The sequence below is a fragment of the Cyprinodon variegatus genome, unplaced genomic scaffold, assembly GCF_000732505.1.
Source record: "Cyprinodon variegatus isolate N-32 unplaced genomic scaffold, C_variegatus-1.0 Scaffold778, whole genome shotgun sequence".
Taxonomy (NCBI): Eukaryota; Metazoa; Chordata; class Actinopteri; order Cyprinodontiformes; family Cyprinodontidae; genus Cyprinodon; species Cyprinodon variegatus.
This window is the reverse complement of record NW_015151231.1, coordinates 41487-56333: the sequence shown is the minus strand read 5'-3', so window position 1 is coordinate 56333 and position 14847 is coordinate 41487. Positions and strand designations below refer to the sequence as shown.

General features: G+C 37.0%; 1 long non-coding RNA gene across 1 annotated transcript; it reads left to right on the top strand.

The window, feature by feature from the left end:
• Positions 1–2858: 2858 nt before the first annotated feature.
• On the top strand, positions 2859–11523 carry LOC107098444. Its single transcript, XR_001481884.1, has 4 exons — positions 2859–3346; positions 3432–3509; positions 11091–11216; positions 11355–11523. It is a non-coding gene; the product is annotated as an uncharacterized LOC107098444 (long non-coding RNA).
• The last annotated feature ends 3324 nt before the right edge of the window (positions 11524–14847 follow it).

Below are 14847 nucleotides of genomic sequence, written 5' to 3'. Positions count from 1 at the left end.
TTTATCTTGTCAGCTAAAATTAGTAATAAACACGGCTTCAGGAGATGTCATTAGATAGTAGAAACAGTTGATCAGTAATGTGAAGTAATTATTTGCTGTATCAGCATTGTTGTACAATATGCCATGATCATGGTTTTTGGACATTGTGAGGAAGTCTAGCAGCCGTTTGCTGAGGGGTGTATTGAAGCTCAGCTTTTCCAGTTTGCCCATCAGATGCTGGGGGATGATAGTGTTGAAAGCTGAACTGAAGTCCAGGAACAGCATCCGCATGTGAGTGTTATTCTCCTCTAGGTGTGCCAGGCTCAGGTGGAGAGCAGCAGAGATGTCATTCTCAGTGGAGCTGTTTCGTCGGTAGGCAAACTGGAGCAGGTCGAATGTCGAATGCAGACTGGAGACGATGTGTTCTTTAATCAGCCTTTCGAGGCAGTTCATCAGGATTGGAATCAGTGCGACAGGCCGTAATTATTTAGTGAGGTGACCGAATATTAAAATATTGTGTTAATTCAATAAGGCAATTAAATGTTGTTGTAACCTATGGGATATTTTTTCAAAAAGTTTTTGTAGATGTTGTTGATGTAGTGATTTGTTTCCATCTGGAATAGCTTCCGACTAACAACATCCTGCTGTTGTATGGCATTTTACCACAGTTTTCTTAATCTCATGAAGAATTGTTCTTTGTAAAATCAATTGGTTCTAAAGGAGTTTCCAGAACAAGGCCATACTTTTTTATTGGCTTGCTGAGCTTCTTTAAAGAACAAGGCCATTAAAGCCACCACCTTGTACTATTTGTTGTGTTTAAAGATCTTATAGGAGCAGTCACTTTCACCTTTGTGATTCTTGAAAATGGATTTGGCCAGCTATTTATCTTTGTTAAAATGTATATGGAGAGCAGGGAGCTGCAAAGCAAACAAAGAAGCGAACACAAACAAAAAAGAAAGATGCTGCTTTCCCCATTGCTTTCTTTCTAATGATCAGTGTTGTATTCCTCCAAGCCAACGCAGCTTAGCTTATATGTCCTCAATGTATATTTTGGTTGTGTTAAGCCATTTTTTTTATTTTTTTTTTTATTATATGATTAGCACATACTTCGTTAAGTCACTCTATTCTAAAACAGCTAAACAAACAAAATGTGACATCTAGGGAATATTTATTGGATTTCTTTTTTAGCAGTACCTCTATTCATTTTGGAATTTGGTGGGGTTTTTTTGTTGTATATTTAAGAAAAAAATGAAACAAAGAAAATGCCATTCTAATCAGAGCCATGCTGAGCCGGGATCCCATTACAGGCACCTGCTTACTGTAACAGCTTCAGTGTAATAACAAGGGGCAATCACCCGTGGCAAAGTAGAAGTGTTTGTTTTTGCAACAGACCTGCTCTGATTGTTAAAAGTGCCTAACAATATTACGGAAATTATGTATTGTTGCTTATGTTTTACTTTCACTGGCCCAAGTCCTCGCTTAGCATGGAACTGTAGGTGATGTTTACAAATTGTACAGCTACATTGATTCTGATTAAACTTCTCCTTTTTGCCATTTCCTCAGACGAAGACAAACAGTTTGTATTTGTTTCCTTAACATTAAGGTGAAATATTTAACCATTGATGTTACTGGGTAGGGACGTCTGTATCTAATGAGATATCAATATGTTTTTGCAGCAGAGTGCACAGAAGAAGAGTTTCTAAAAAAGGTTAGTGAAGAGAACCTATGCTACAGCTGGACTGACTTCAGCCAAATAACTTTTAGTCAGTCTGAAGCGGTTTTCAGTGTAATAGCTTAATATTGCTTTTTTTTTTTCTTTGGGGTTAGATGCAGTAGTGTTTGATTTCTGCTCCTTTTTGATTAGCAGTACTAACTTATTTGAAAATGACCACTGGGAGTACAGTAACCTACAAGGCAAATTGGAGGATTTTTAGTGTCCCAGCCCCAAATGGGAATGTTGTAAAAGCTGAACAAAGCATTTTGACACAGTAATTTCCAAAAGCAAAAATATGAATCAGTTTTTATGAATCTTCATTTGTATTCCCACCATGCAGCTTGCAGCACAGCTTCCACTTAAATTCCACCTTATTTCAGTTTTTTTAATAATGTAATTTAAATCCAAAACTTTCTTAAACTTCTTCCCTCCTGACAAATGGGGTTTATACATTTTAGTTGCTTTTAGTTGTCTTCACATGATTGCCACAAACTGGGTGTCTATGTGTTGTGACATCACTGATTGGCTCTTGATTGATGCGGTTTAAGCTGGTATCGGTGTGACATTGAAGTGTCTCTTTTTGAGTGTTTACAAAGCTTTGATTTGGCATCAGTCATTGGGGAAAAAATAGGTAAGCTTTAAAAAAAAAAAGCCTGACAGTCTCTTCTTTATAAACCATCCTTGATAAAGGAGCATCATTACCCCAATAATTGCTTTGTCCTTTTAATTATAGCACGCATTTGTGAAACTGTTGCCGTCTTCTTTCATTTTCCTGGACTAACAAGGTTGTTTCTGTATTTGTAATCAAATAATTGTTTCCTCGTTTTTTCTGCATGGTTCATAATCCTTGTTTTACCACTGTCTCTATCTTGTAGGTCCCATGACAACCAAGCATAAGAGAGAGCCTCTCTGTGCAATTTTATGCTCATAACAGAAAAGCATTTCTGTTCCGGTCGCAAACATTTTCACTTTGCAAGAACAGAGAATATGTCTGTTTATAGTTGCATTTAAAAATGTCATGCTGTTTCAAAGGAGTGATTTCTTCTCTGTTCATCCCTCATCTGGCAAACGTCAGAGATGATGACTGAAAGGCCTCGGGGTGGCAAAGTCTGATATCAGCTGGTGCATTTGAAAGTTGGTCAGGCTGTTCATAGAACAAACACTGAGGATGGCAAGAACTTTGGATGCAGCTTGAAATAGAAAAGCTCACCCAATGTTCATGACAGGCTGACAGCCAATTATCAGCATCTCTTTTCTTCACAGAGTTCATTTTTGTACATTTTTCCATTCCGAAGACTTGAAAAGGAGGCCATTTTTCCAGACAGTGATTTCTTCCAATATCTCATCTCCTGGTGCTCTTTTTCAACACCCAAGCAGGCTCTCCCATGGGGTTACAGTCTTGCAAGCCTTACAACTGCTGCCTTCAAAGCAAAGAGGAATGCAGACCTGCTTGTGGCTGTGCTTGTATGTGTGAGGATTGGAGATATTGCTCTGACCGCTGCTGTGACATCTGTTGCCAGATGTGTGTGGACCTGTGCTCTGGCTTGTGTTCAGGAGACTGCAGCTACACTTTCTGTACAGTCTGTCTTGCTCTGGCACAGGACTGCCTTTTACTTTTCACCAACCAACAAAGTGAAACATCAGACTCACGTTGTAAGTAGAGCTTTGATAACGCAGCTGTTATACTAATTTCCTTGTTTGTATCACAGCTAATTGAATGTTTCATCTATTTTGGAAGCTCCAGCCCCAGAACAGCTCGTGTAGCTGAAGGTTGGAGAAGAAAGCATGTGACCAGAAGCCTAGAAATAACTCACAGGTGAAACAGAGTCAGCTACACAGTATTAAATGTGTTTGTTCTGAAGGCTTGGCTTTGGTTATGCAGCTGTAATGCAACACCTTCATTTGTGTTTTTTTTTTTTAACACAACTGATTAAGCGCAATTCAAGTACAATGTTTTCAAATAAACTATTTTTATAGTAGAGTGATTTACATTTAAATTGTGTGACCTGCTCTGTGGCTTTCCGTATTCTTGAACAAGCTTCTAACAATAATTTCACAGCAATATTAGCCCATGATTTTTTCCACACAAAACTGTTAGAACTGTGTTTGGGTTGTCTTTTCAATTGAGCCCTTCCAAAATATTTGTACTAAATGTTTTTAACTTCAGCAACCTTGTTGTCCTTAAGTCACTTTTTACTAGCCTGTGTGCCATTCCGAACTTAGTCCCGCCCACAAGGTTTGAGGTCGGGAAGTTCGGTCTGGCATTGCTCAATAGTAGCGGGAGTATGCTCGCACAACATCTGGTGGGCCAATCAAATTGTCAGGGCGGGCTTTATACGATGATGGACAGATGATCAACAGTAACGTAATCAACCACGTGACCAAAGCGCGCTTGGGTGACAACAACAAAAGAGGAACAGAGAAACGCGATCAAGGCATTTGTTGAAAAGAAAGGATTTGGCAAAAGTTTAATTTATCAGCTGGCTCTCTCGGTCGCTTAACATACGTCACGCACTCCGTTGCTCTTATTGGTTGTAGGTCTATCCAATTGAGTTCAGAGGCATTTTTTTTCCCGGTTCGTTCGAAACACACCCCATAATCACAGCTCTATGGAACAGTATCAGGCTCATATTCTGACTAGAATTGAGTCGGACTACGTCAGGCTAACTTTTTACTAAACTTGGTGGTATTTATGACATAATCATCTGGGCTTTTAAGAGGTTGTTGAAAAGCATATTTTTTTGTATATCGAGACTTCTGACTATAATAGAAGTAATAACAAAATTTGCAACAAATTCTTGTGGCATTTATCCAAAAAAATAAAAAAAATTATTCCTAACTGGCCAAAGTAAAACAACTAATTTCTAGTCTTTGAGAATAAAAAAAAAATCAAGAATCAATTATTCAAGATTGAAGGGGACCCTAGTTATGATTTAATAAAAACGATATATGTCTTGATATACAAACAACAGGTGCATCATTATTCAGCAAGTTTTATCTGTAACAGAACAAAGAAGTCGATAGGTATACTAGGCTGACCTGTGGAGAAAAATTCCTGAATCCTCAACAGACTTGTGAAGCAAAGATAGCAAGACAGTGTCAAGGTTTTGATTGCTGTACATTTAGTTTTAGAACAAATATGATTTAGTGGATGTGAGCTTATGGATTTTTCTTTTCTTCATGTGTTTGGCTGAAACTAAATTCACACCATGCTATGCCTTGGAGGACCACTGTTGTTCTTATATGCGCATAACAACACTCTGCACTCCAGACACTAAAATACACTTCATAACTTGTCAAGAAAAATAGAAATGCTTGAGTCAAGAAAAGCTGGGAAGTTTAATATATAAAAGAAAAACAAAACCTGTAGTTTTATTTAAAATATATAAATGAAATGCAATGATAGTATTGCCAAAAAAAACGAAAATAAAAAACAATCCACTGGACTTTGTTTCCAAGTCTGAAGGAAAAGTGTTGAGTTCAAGTTTTATGAAGTAGAACATCGAAACCTTGTTTTTTTTGTTTGTTTTTTTAAACATGCAAATTGTAATGGACAAAGGGCTCCAAAGGGCTTCTTTTGTTAGCCTGCAATGCCCCATACCCGTCTACGAGTCTTAAAGAGGGGTTGTTAGAGAGAGTTGTTTGAAACATCTTCAGCTTGGAAACAAAGTCTAGTGCATTGTTTTAAATTTTTTTTATTTTTTATTTTTTTGAATGACTATGACCTGGATGCTGAGAATCTTCATCAGCAATAGTGGTCTTGATTCACTGATGCATTCTGTAAACACAGTGCCCCAGTCTTTAACTAGACCACCAATGCAACAGTACTAAAATATATTTGTGTGCATGACTGCTATTCACTCAACCTGCTGTGTCTTAATGTTAAGTGTGGTTGAAGGATTATGCTTTTTCTACTAGTGAGATGCATTTTAGACTCTTTTTGACCAGATAAATCTGAGGGGTTGAGATAAGATAATTAAAGAAAATATCTAAACAAATTATTAAAACACAGTTTATTCATTAAAAAAACATTACATTTCAGAATGTTTAGTGAGAAAGCAATTTTCTTTTTTTTTCTTATTTAAAACCCAAAATATCCTGAGAATGAGTTTTGAAATTCTGATTTGAAAGTGTTAAATGTTTCTAGGTGTTCAATACCCTAAGCTTTGTTTTCTATGAATTTAAAATCATGAAATCCATTGCAGTTTTATTCAGATTATAGTGTATATGATAGTAGTAGTAGTATTTGGAGTGTACTGCATCCCTTAAATCAGTTGAATATATTTGATCAAAGCATTTGTTCACCCAATCATTAAATTCATACAACTGCCTTTTCTGTTATGCAGCAGTTAAAATAGATAATGAAGACCAAACAGACTTTTTAAGACTTCGGGGCGGTTTGTCAAGGATTATAAATAAGGAGTTGCAAGATGCACCAGATAAACAAAACCAAAAAAATAAAAAATAAAAAAGCACGTCCTTTTCAATAGGGGGGTATGTTGCAGGGGATCTCAAACACAAAACAATACCAAAAAGTTACCATGCACTGCCTGCTGAAGCAAAGAAGTTTGCAGAGTGTACTGTACAAACTAGTTGCTTACCTTATTTTTAAGATCTAGAATCTGGATATCAATCAAATAGGACAGGGAAAGGGAGAATAGCGTAAGACTCTCTATACAAGGTTTTGATGAAAAAAAATATTCATGAGATCTACTTCCAGATTATGGCAGCAAATAAGTCTGTAACAAATGAAAGTCCTACAGTAAATCACTTTGACCCTATTTTAGTTCATTTGTGCGGTACGGATGTAGGTAAATCAGCACTGCTGCAGTTGGTGAATCACTCATTAGCCGCAGTTCTTACTCTGTGGCCTTGAAGTTAACAAATGTTGACTTGTTGAAAGCAAGAATGAATGATAATTTATGAGGGAATCATTGCCACTTCCAGTACTGCACTAGTTGGCAAATCATCCCTCAGATGTACAGTAGCTGTGTTTCCATTAGAAATGTAAGCAAAACTTTATTATTCAGCTAATGCAGACAAAACAATATTTTGCAATAGTGATATTTCCATTAAATGAAAAATATTTTTTTAAAATCACACATAATTTTTTTCCCCCACAATAGTGCATCATCCTCTGAACTTCCTATCATCTTCTTCGTCTTTTTTTTTTTTTTTTTTTTTACCAGTAGTGACATAAAGTTGTGGATGACTTGATAGGGGTAAAGCAAAAGAAAATAAAGATTTGTAATTGAAAAAAAAAATTTTTCAAAATTGACATGTTTCAAATAAGTGAACTAATTTTCATGATTACAAATTCTGCACTTTAATAGGTATTTAATTGCTACTCCTGTGGCCAGTGGGGTCATGAAATATGACTCAAATTTGGAGCAAATGTATCAAATCCAGATTTGTGCAGTCAGTACCAGATTTTTAAAATGTTTTTCCATTTCTCACTCTTGGTCCAGATTTGTGGAACTACTTGTCCTTACACCATGTTCATGACACAGTACTCCTAAGACTTTCTCTACACTAAATTAAAATCAACAATTCAAACTGAATTAAAGAAGGAGAATTAAAATGTTAACAAATAAAACTTTCAAAGCAGATAAAAAAAAAATTATACTTGATTAAAATGTTTTGTAATTCAGCTTTCTTTAACAAAATATGGATATTAATTTTAAGATATTAAGTTTAATTCTGGTGTCAAACTCCAAATTCATGTGAGTTTGATTTTTTGAATGTGAAAAAGAATTGTTTCTTTTCTTTTATGTGCTGATGTGTGTCAGAGACTGGTAACTGCAACCCCGTAAGGATTAAGTGGATAAAAAAGATGGGTTGAGTGTTTATCTAACAACAAATATGGTAGGCCATTGTAAATCCTTGAACAAGTCTACCAAGGGTGGTTTGGAGTTACTGTACTTACAAATATCAAAATGTGGAAATTGAAAAATAATTGAAAAAAAGAAAAGATATGAAAATTTGAATGTTGGCACTCTTCACAGTACTTTAAGGAGTAAACAGCCTTTTAATTGTATGTATCACCCTGGAGGCCACCTGGGTGGTAACAAAGACTGTTTGTTTGAATAGCTATGTGTAGCTTGCCAACAAAAGCTAAAAGGCCAATGACTGCACTGTGATTTGTATTTGATTTTCTGCCACATCAATCTTCAGCATTACAGTATTTGCTTGCCTTTCACAGACAACTTTAAACTGTCCAATTTATATATGGAAGTGAAAGCTTACATAGAGTGCCATAACCAAGTGTCTGGAATAGTATATGTATAGGAACATCTGTGCAGAGTATGGGCTGAAAACCCCAAGGTCAAAGAGGGAAACACCTCCAAAGATGGTAGAAAATGACTGAGCCAATATCCTGTGGGACTTCCAGATACAGACGGACTGAATGGTAATGGCAAACCAGAGGAAAGCCATTTTGGTTGACATAGCAATAGCAAGTGACTGCAATATCAGGAAAAAGAAAAAAACACAAGAAACTAGATAAATACCAGGGGCCCAGAGAAGAGCTGGAGAAAACCTGGAAGGTCAAGGCATCAGTGGTGCTCGTGGTCATTTGGGCACTCGGGGCAGTGAACCCCCAAACTTGAGAAGTGGTTACAGCAGATCCCTGGAAATACATCAGACATCTCAGGCCAGAGAAGTGCAGTTCTAAGAACTAAAGCTCCCAGGCCTCTGGTAGAGAACCCGAGCTTGGAGAAAAAAACAAAGGGAGACCGTCCATGGTGGGCGAGGGAGAGGGTTTTTTTTGTTGTTTTTTTTATATATAATGGTAAGATATTTGAAAAAAAAAATGTGGAAGGCTTGTTATTAACCAATTACACCCCACATCTGATTAAACCTGGCTAAAACATGCCATTTTAACATGCCATTCCTAATATTCTGATCTGATTTGGCAGAATAATAAAACTGTTATCTTACTGAGAGGGATGGTTAATGCAGAATGACAATCCGACTGGCCTGAGTGTAAATGCTGGTTAGCATCATGTTATTCACAGATTATATCTGTACCTCATGTCAATGTGATGTATTTACACTTTGAGTGGCAGGTTGCTATGTCAGAATATTCCGACTGACATATTTACATGATTTTTTAGTCTGATTAAGCGATTTATTCACATTACTTATGTTCATATAAATACTACAATTAATTTATTTATGAATCCAAATAAATTTAAATCTGTTGGTAAATTTACATGTAAACATCCCTAATGTTGCATTGTATTATAATCTGCATAGTGACTAATTAGTTTTCTTTTTCTTTTCTTTGCAACTTCAGCTTTCATCTCACTTAAAACTTATTCAGTTCCCCTTGCTTTTTGTAAGCTCTCGTTCTCTGTAGTTAATGAGTTTTCGCAGCATTTAAGTTACTTAATTAAGTCAGATCCTTCTGTTGTTTCTCATCTTGTGCATGTTTTTATGATGCAACCTTTTCTGTGGTTGGTCCAGCATTGTATCCTGGGATTTTGTTTTGGTTTTACTAACTTGAACTCCAGTTTGTACTTTTTCTTTCTTGATTAAATACGCACTTAACCAGAAACAGGGACAAGTCATTATGTCTCAAGCCACAAGTGAGTCTCGAGTTTTTAATGTCAAGTCTAACAAGTCCCAAAGCAAGTTCAAGTCTTATGCTTTTGTTATAGGTGGTATGGTGGGATACTGCCTGGACAACACCCACCATACCACTTGTAACACTTTGAATTTGAAATCATTCACCATTCATAAATACTTATCCTTGAATTATTAAATAACATGAACAACTATTTTTACTATGAGTTTTTGCATGGTAAAGTTGGAATTTTATCTGAATAAAGTCATTTAAAGTAAGATTCATGTCCAAGACACAAGTCATTAGTCTTCAAGTCAAAATCATCCAACAGTTCTTTTCTGATATAACCAAGTTTGGTCTCAAGTAGTCAATCTGTGACTCCAGTCAAGTCAGAGTCCATACCTGTGTTGTCATCAAGAGTCTCCCTTTTCCCTCTCTATTTTTACTGTAGGTTCTCCAACAATTCAACATTCTGTCACAGTAAAACATTCATCCTTTTTCTGACACCCTTAATTCCAAGTGGGGTCACTAGGGGTGCTGTTGCATATCTCCAGCTGTCTACCGGCGAGAGGCAGGGTACACCCTGGACAGGTGGCCAGTCCATCACAGGGCAATACAGAGACAAACAGGACAAAGAAACATTAACACACATCTAAGAAGAATTTCGAGAAGCCAATTAACCTAACAGTCATGTTATTGGACTGTGGGAGGAAGCCGGAGTACCCGGAGAGAACCCATGCATGCTCAGGGAGAACACGCAAACTCCATGCAGAAAGACCCCAGGCCGGGAATTGAACCTGCAACCTTCTTGCTGCAAGGCAGCAGTGCTACCCACTCTGCCCACTGTCTAAAACATTAATTACCCAAATTTATATTTAGACCCATCCTGGTATTCTAATCTAGATATCCCAATTATATTTAGTTAGATGAAGACCATGGTTGCTCCACATCAGGACCAGTGCTGTGCTAGTACAATACCTCAAACCGGATTGTTGTTCTAATTAGCAGCCTTAGGAGGATCCATAATCTGATATATTATGCTCCATTACTTGTTAGGTGCTTCATCTGCAACAGATATAATAGAATCGTCCCAGAATCTTAAGAAAACCCCTTAAAGAACTCCAAAAAAACCTTTAACGAGGTTACAAGTCAGTCCGAAACCTTATAAAACAAGTACTTAGAGAATAACAATAAAGATTTTATTTAATTTATCTCAATGTGGCCATGTGAATGAATTTTGGAAAGACTTGGGTTGTTTACTTTAAGGGTATATCTTTTTTTTTTTTCCCCAAGGTTTGCTTTCCTGCTGCCTGCACTGATATCTGTGTTTATTACTTCCCTTTGGGAGTAGGTTCATTTACAACCTCTTCTGTATGACCTGAGGTTATTCAGGGCACCAGCACCAACTGCATCTGTGCAAATTAACAAAGTTATTCACTAAAGTCCTACACACTGTTGTTATATTGGATTTTTATTGCTGTATCTCCCAGTGCAGAGGTTTCTAATCCTCAGTCTGGTAGCTCAGTATTCCCAAACACCACTGCCTTGTTTCACGAAGTCAAGCAGAGCGATTTAATAATACATACCTCTTGGCCAGTGCCATGTGTCATACCGATTGACAGCTTCCCACTTTTTTTACTCTTTTATTTCTCAGCTTAAACAGGGTGAATTACGACTTGTAAGCAATAAAAGAGAGCACGAACTCAGAGTTACTATGACCCACAGACGACCTGCACATAACAAAATGGTCAATGGAATGTTTATCTCCCCTGTCGCTCATGGTGACTGACAAGTGTGTATTGAAGAGAGTCTCACTGCTTCCTCTCACAGCAAATACGAAGACGAGGCATGAGCTGCAGGTGTGATGAGGTCGAAGATGAGAGGCCAGAAGATTTGACAACAGGTGTAAAAATAGCTGTCTTCCCAGTGGCAGGGACTGCATACACATGCTAATTTGTAAGTGCACATAATTCTTCATGTCAAAGCACAGATTTTATAGATACTTTTTATCATTCTACAGACACTATTCAGAGTTTATTTGCATGATATGCTAACGGAATAGTATTATAAATGTCCTTTTTCTTTGTTTTCCAGATCAGTGGTCCTGACAATGAGTTTACAATGATTGTTGGGATCAAGGTTAAGCAAAAAGCTTTTGGACAAAATTGAAACGTCTGCAAAAATGACATTCGGTTCCTGATTCACACCCATATATGATGGCAGAGACTGGATGTTAGTCTTTAATTGCATTGTTTCCACCTCATCACAGTAAAATATACTTTAAAAATGGATTTAACTCTTCTGTGTCAGAATTTTTTTCATTACATGAATGAATCCATTGTTTTTGTTTTAAAACAAAACATATATAAATTAAATGGTTTTTAAGGAGTGCATATGTTGCTTTTCATATTGGAGATAAAAATCTGTAAACGGACTTTACCTATATTCTGCTTCAGAGCACTCGAATTTCAGCTTGATTGTGCAGCACTTGAAAAAAAAAAAAAAAACATCATTTGGTTTCACACTCCTACAATATAACATCTTTTTTAGAGGAAAAAGTGCCTCCAGCCATAAGGCCGCATTTCTTTGCCTCTGAACTAAACCTTTTTATTATCCTTGACAAAATATCTAGTTTATGGTAATGTCACTGATTGGATGTGCCATGCCCTGAGCAAAAGAAGCCAGAACTGAAGAAATTCTAACATATGGAGCGATATATAGAGCTGTGTCCTCAATAGTCCTCACACAAGCACAGGTTTTCAAGTTTGTCCCTATGAAATTTAGCAAATTTAAAACATTGCCTGCTTCTTGCAGTGTCCTTGTGTATTTTGCATCTTTAGGAAATGGCAGTTTCAAGAGACGCTTTGAATTAAATATCAAGAAAAAAGCATAGCCTTGCACATTAGCATTGTCTTGAATTTAACCTCTGACAATGTAATGGTACAAGATGCTCAAATCATATTATTAAGTGCATGATTAATTGTTGGTACATTGATTTAGTTTTGAATATTTATGCATTTAATCCTCTAGTTTTCATACGGACTTTATTTGGTAGATCAACACAAGATGCTGCATAATTATAACTTTTGCATGTTATTTTATTTATTTATTATTTTATTTTAACACAGATTTTTATTTTTAAACAGAGGTTGGCAGAGAGCACTGGACTGAGCACAAATACAGGTTAATAAAACAGTATGTTGAGACTACTTTACAGCTATTTAGCACTTTGTGTTCTTATCTAATTCAAATTCAAATAAGATTGAGGTGTAAGTAAATCACCTAGAATAAGTAAATCAGGAGAACTGTAGATTAAACCAGTAAATCTGTGTTTATTTATTCAAAGAAGGTTCGCCAGCTGGTTAAAAAAAGGTGGAGAGAAAGTGTTACATACAGTTTTATGTGTGTGGAAAACAAATGTGCACATCGTCTTTTATCGTTTTTAACAGCTGAGATATTTTTTTCCCTACCACATGGACTTCAACAAATAGAAAAAAAAAAAATATGTTCATTCACAGGCAGAAGAATGCAGCTCAGAGTGGAAACAGTAATAAGAAGTCACAGTAAGGCAGGCCCCAAATGACTGAGGATCTACCTCAAAAACATGTAGTCAGAAGAACATTTCAGATCCAGTGGGGATTTTTTTTTTTTTTACCTGACTTTGCAGGCTTTCATCTTTCTTCCTCTCTCTTATCTCTCAGCGTTTGAGCAGATTCCTCTCACCTCTCTTTTCCGTCTGCGATCTCCTCTCATGAATTTCATTGCCTTCATCGAGCGTTTTCTTGGTTTGGAGTTTGGAACGATGCTATGCATTGTACGCTGCTGTCAGTCAAATAGATTACAGCACTGGAGGGTTTTTATTGTTCATCCTCCAAAATAAGTAGATGACTCCTGACTTCCTGGCCAGATATTTCCGAAGATGTCTGCTTTTTTGACACTCTTGGGGTTTGTGATACAAACACTCCCCCCACCGCCCCCGGAATCAGAAAGCTCCTTTTTCTGATTCCATGCACATCGCGTGCAACCAAATAGCTTTGGATCTAAGCAGAAGGAACTCAAATGAAATCTATTCATACCATTTGTATTTCATCTGTTAAGCATCATCAAATAGTATATCCTCTACATTCGTGTCAACACTCTCACATGCCTGACAGTTTATAAAGACGTAGCTTTGTGTGGCATAGCTACATTGCTCTTTCCACAGAGACATGGAATGAGCTCCTCTGTGACAGAGGAATGACTATGACTGCAGCAAAAAGGCTCCTTTAAGCATTATACACGCATCAAAGCGGATCTCTAGTGAGACTATCTGTGACTTCTTCTATGTCCAAACTACGGCTTCAGTTTTTTAAAACGAAAATATGCAAAAACAATAACAGCCTGAACTGCTCAAGGCACTACTTTATTATTTGTATTCCAGAAATTGTTTAGTTGTTCAAAGAAACGTTTTGAGTTGTACGCCATGTCCTCCCCACATTTATCTATAGCTTTAAAAGTTTAAAAGTTAAATATGAAAACCTGGAGATGGGTTGGTCCATGGTGGCCACCTTTTTGGTTTTCAGACATATAGGTGAGACTCACTGAAGATGAAGAAGAGAGGATGGTGTTGTGTTTTTTTTTTTTTTTTGGAAATTGGATTCTATTTTTGACCACTCAGAGACCTCCATCTTATCCTGCAACCCAGTCCTCCCACTCAATTTCCATCCCACCGTGTGAAAATTGGACTGATATAAAGATGTGAGCTTCTGATGGAGAAGGCTGTCTAAGATCATGGAAAAAAAAGAGGGCAAGGGAATGGCGGAAGATTCAGACGGTGAGATACTGCGGAGAGTGTAGATGGAGAGCGACATGGTGGCAACACACTGATTTCACCATTTTCAGAGCAGCAGATGTCTCACATAGATCTACCTGTGATAGCTTTTCCTCACATTATGAGACAAGCTATATTCTATTCTTAAGTAGTGAAAATATATGCATAGCCTAGCAATTTATAATAAAACGGTTTATACAGGTAAGAAGAAAAAAATTAGAGTGCCCTATATGACTCAAGGGCTGAAAACAGGATCTAATCTTTTTTGGAACCACTTAGAATTCAAAACATGGCTAAGCTGAAACAAAGCCAACCCCAAAAGCCCAGCTCTACTGCTCCTCATCCTCTCAGGTGGACAGAACAAAACCATGACAATGCCATTGCTCATTTTGATTCATTGCACAAAGCAATTTAATAAGACTGCAGTCAAAATCTCTGCACTTCAAATGCATCTCCAGTGCTCTTCTAACAATGGAGTATTTAACTGATTGAACAGCATGCATAAAAAGGAGGGTGAAATCGTTGGCTTAAAGTAAGAAGTGAAATCAATGAATAGAACTGAAGCCTAATAGTCCAGTGGAATGGCGTGTGTGTGCTGTTGGTCTGCATTCATAATGTATGGGTTGACAACCCATTAGGCACTGTTAAAACAAAATCAGATTCTGGCTACTATCCAAAAGCCATTAGCCGATGGGGTCAACCTGAAGACTTTGTAATTGACCGATTGATTTAGGAAAATTGTTGGTCTCTGGGAGAAGCAACAATTTTGTTAATTGC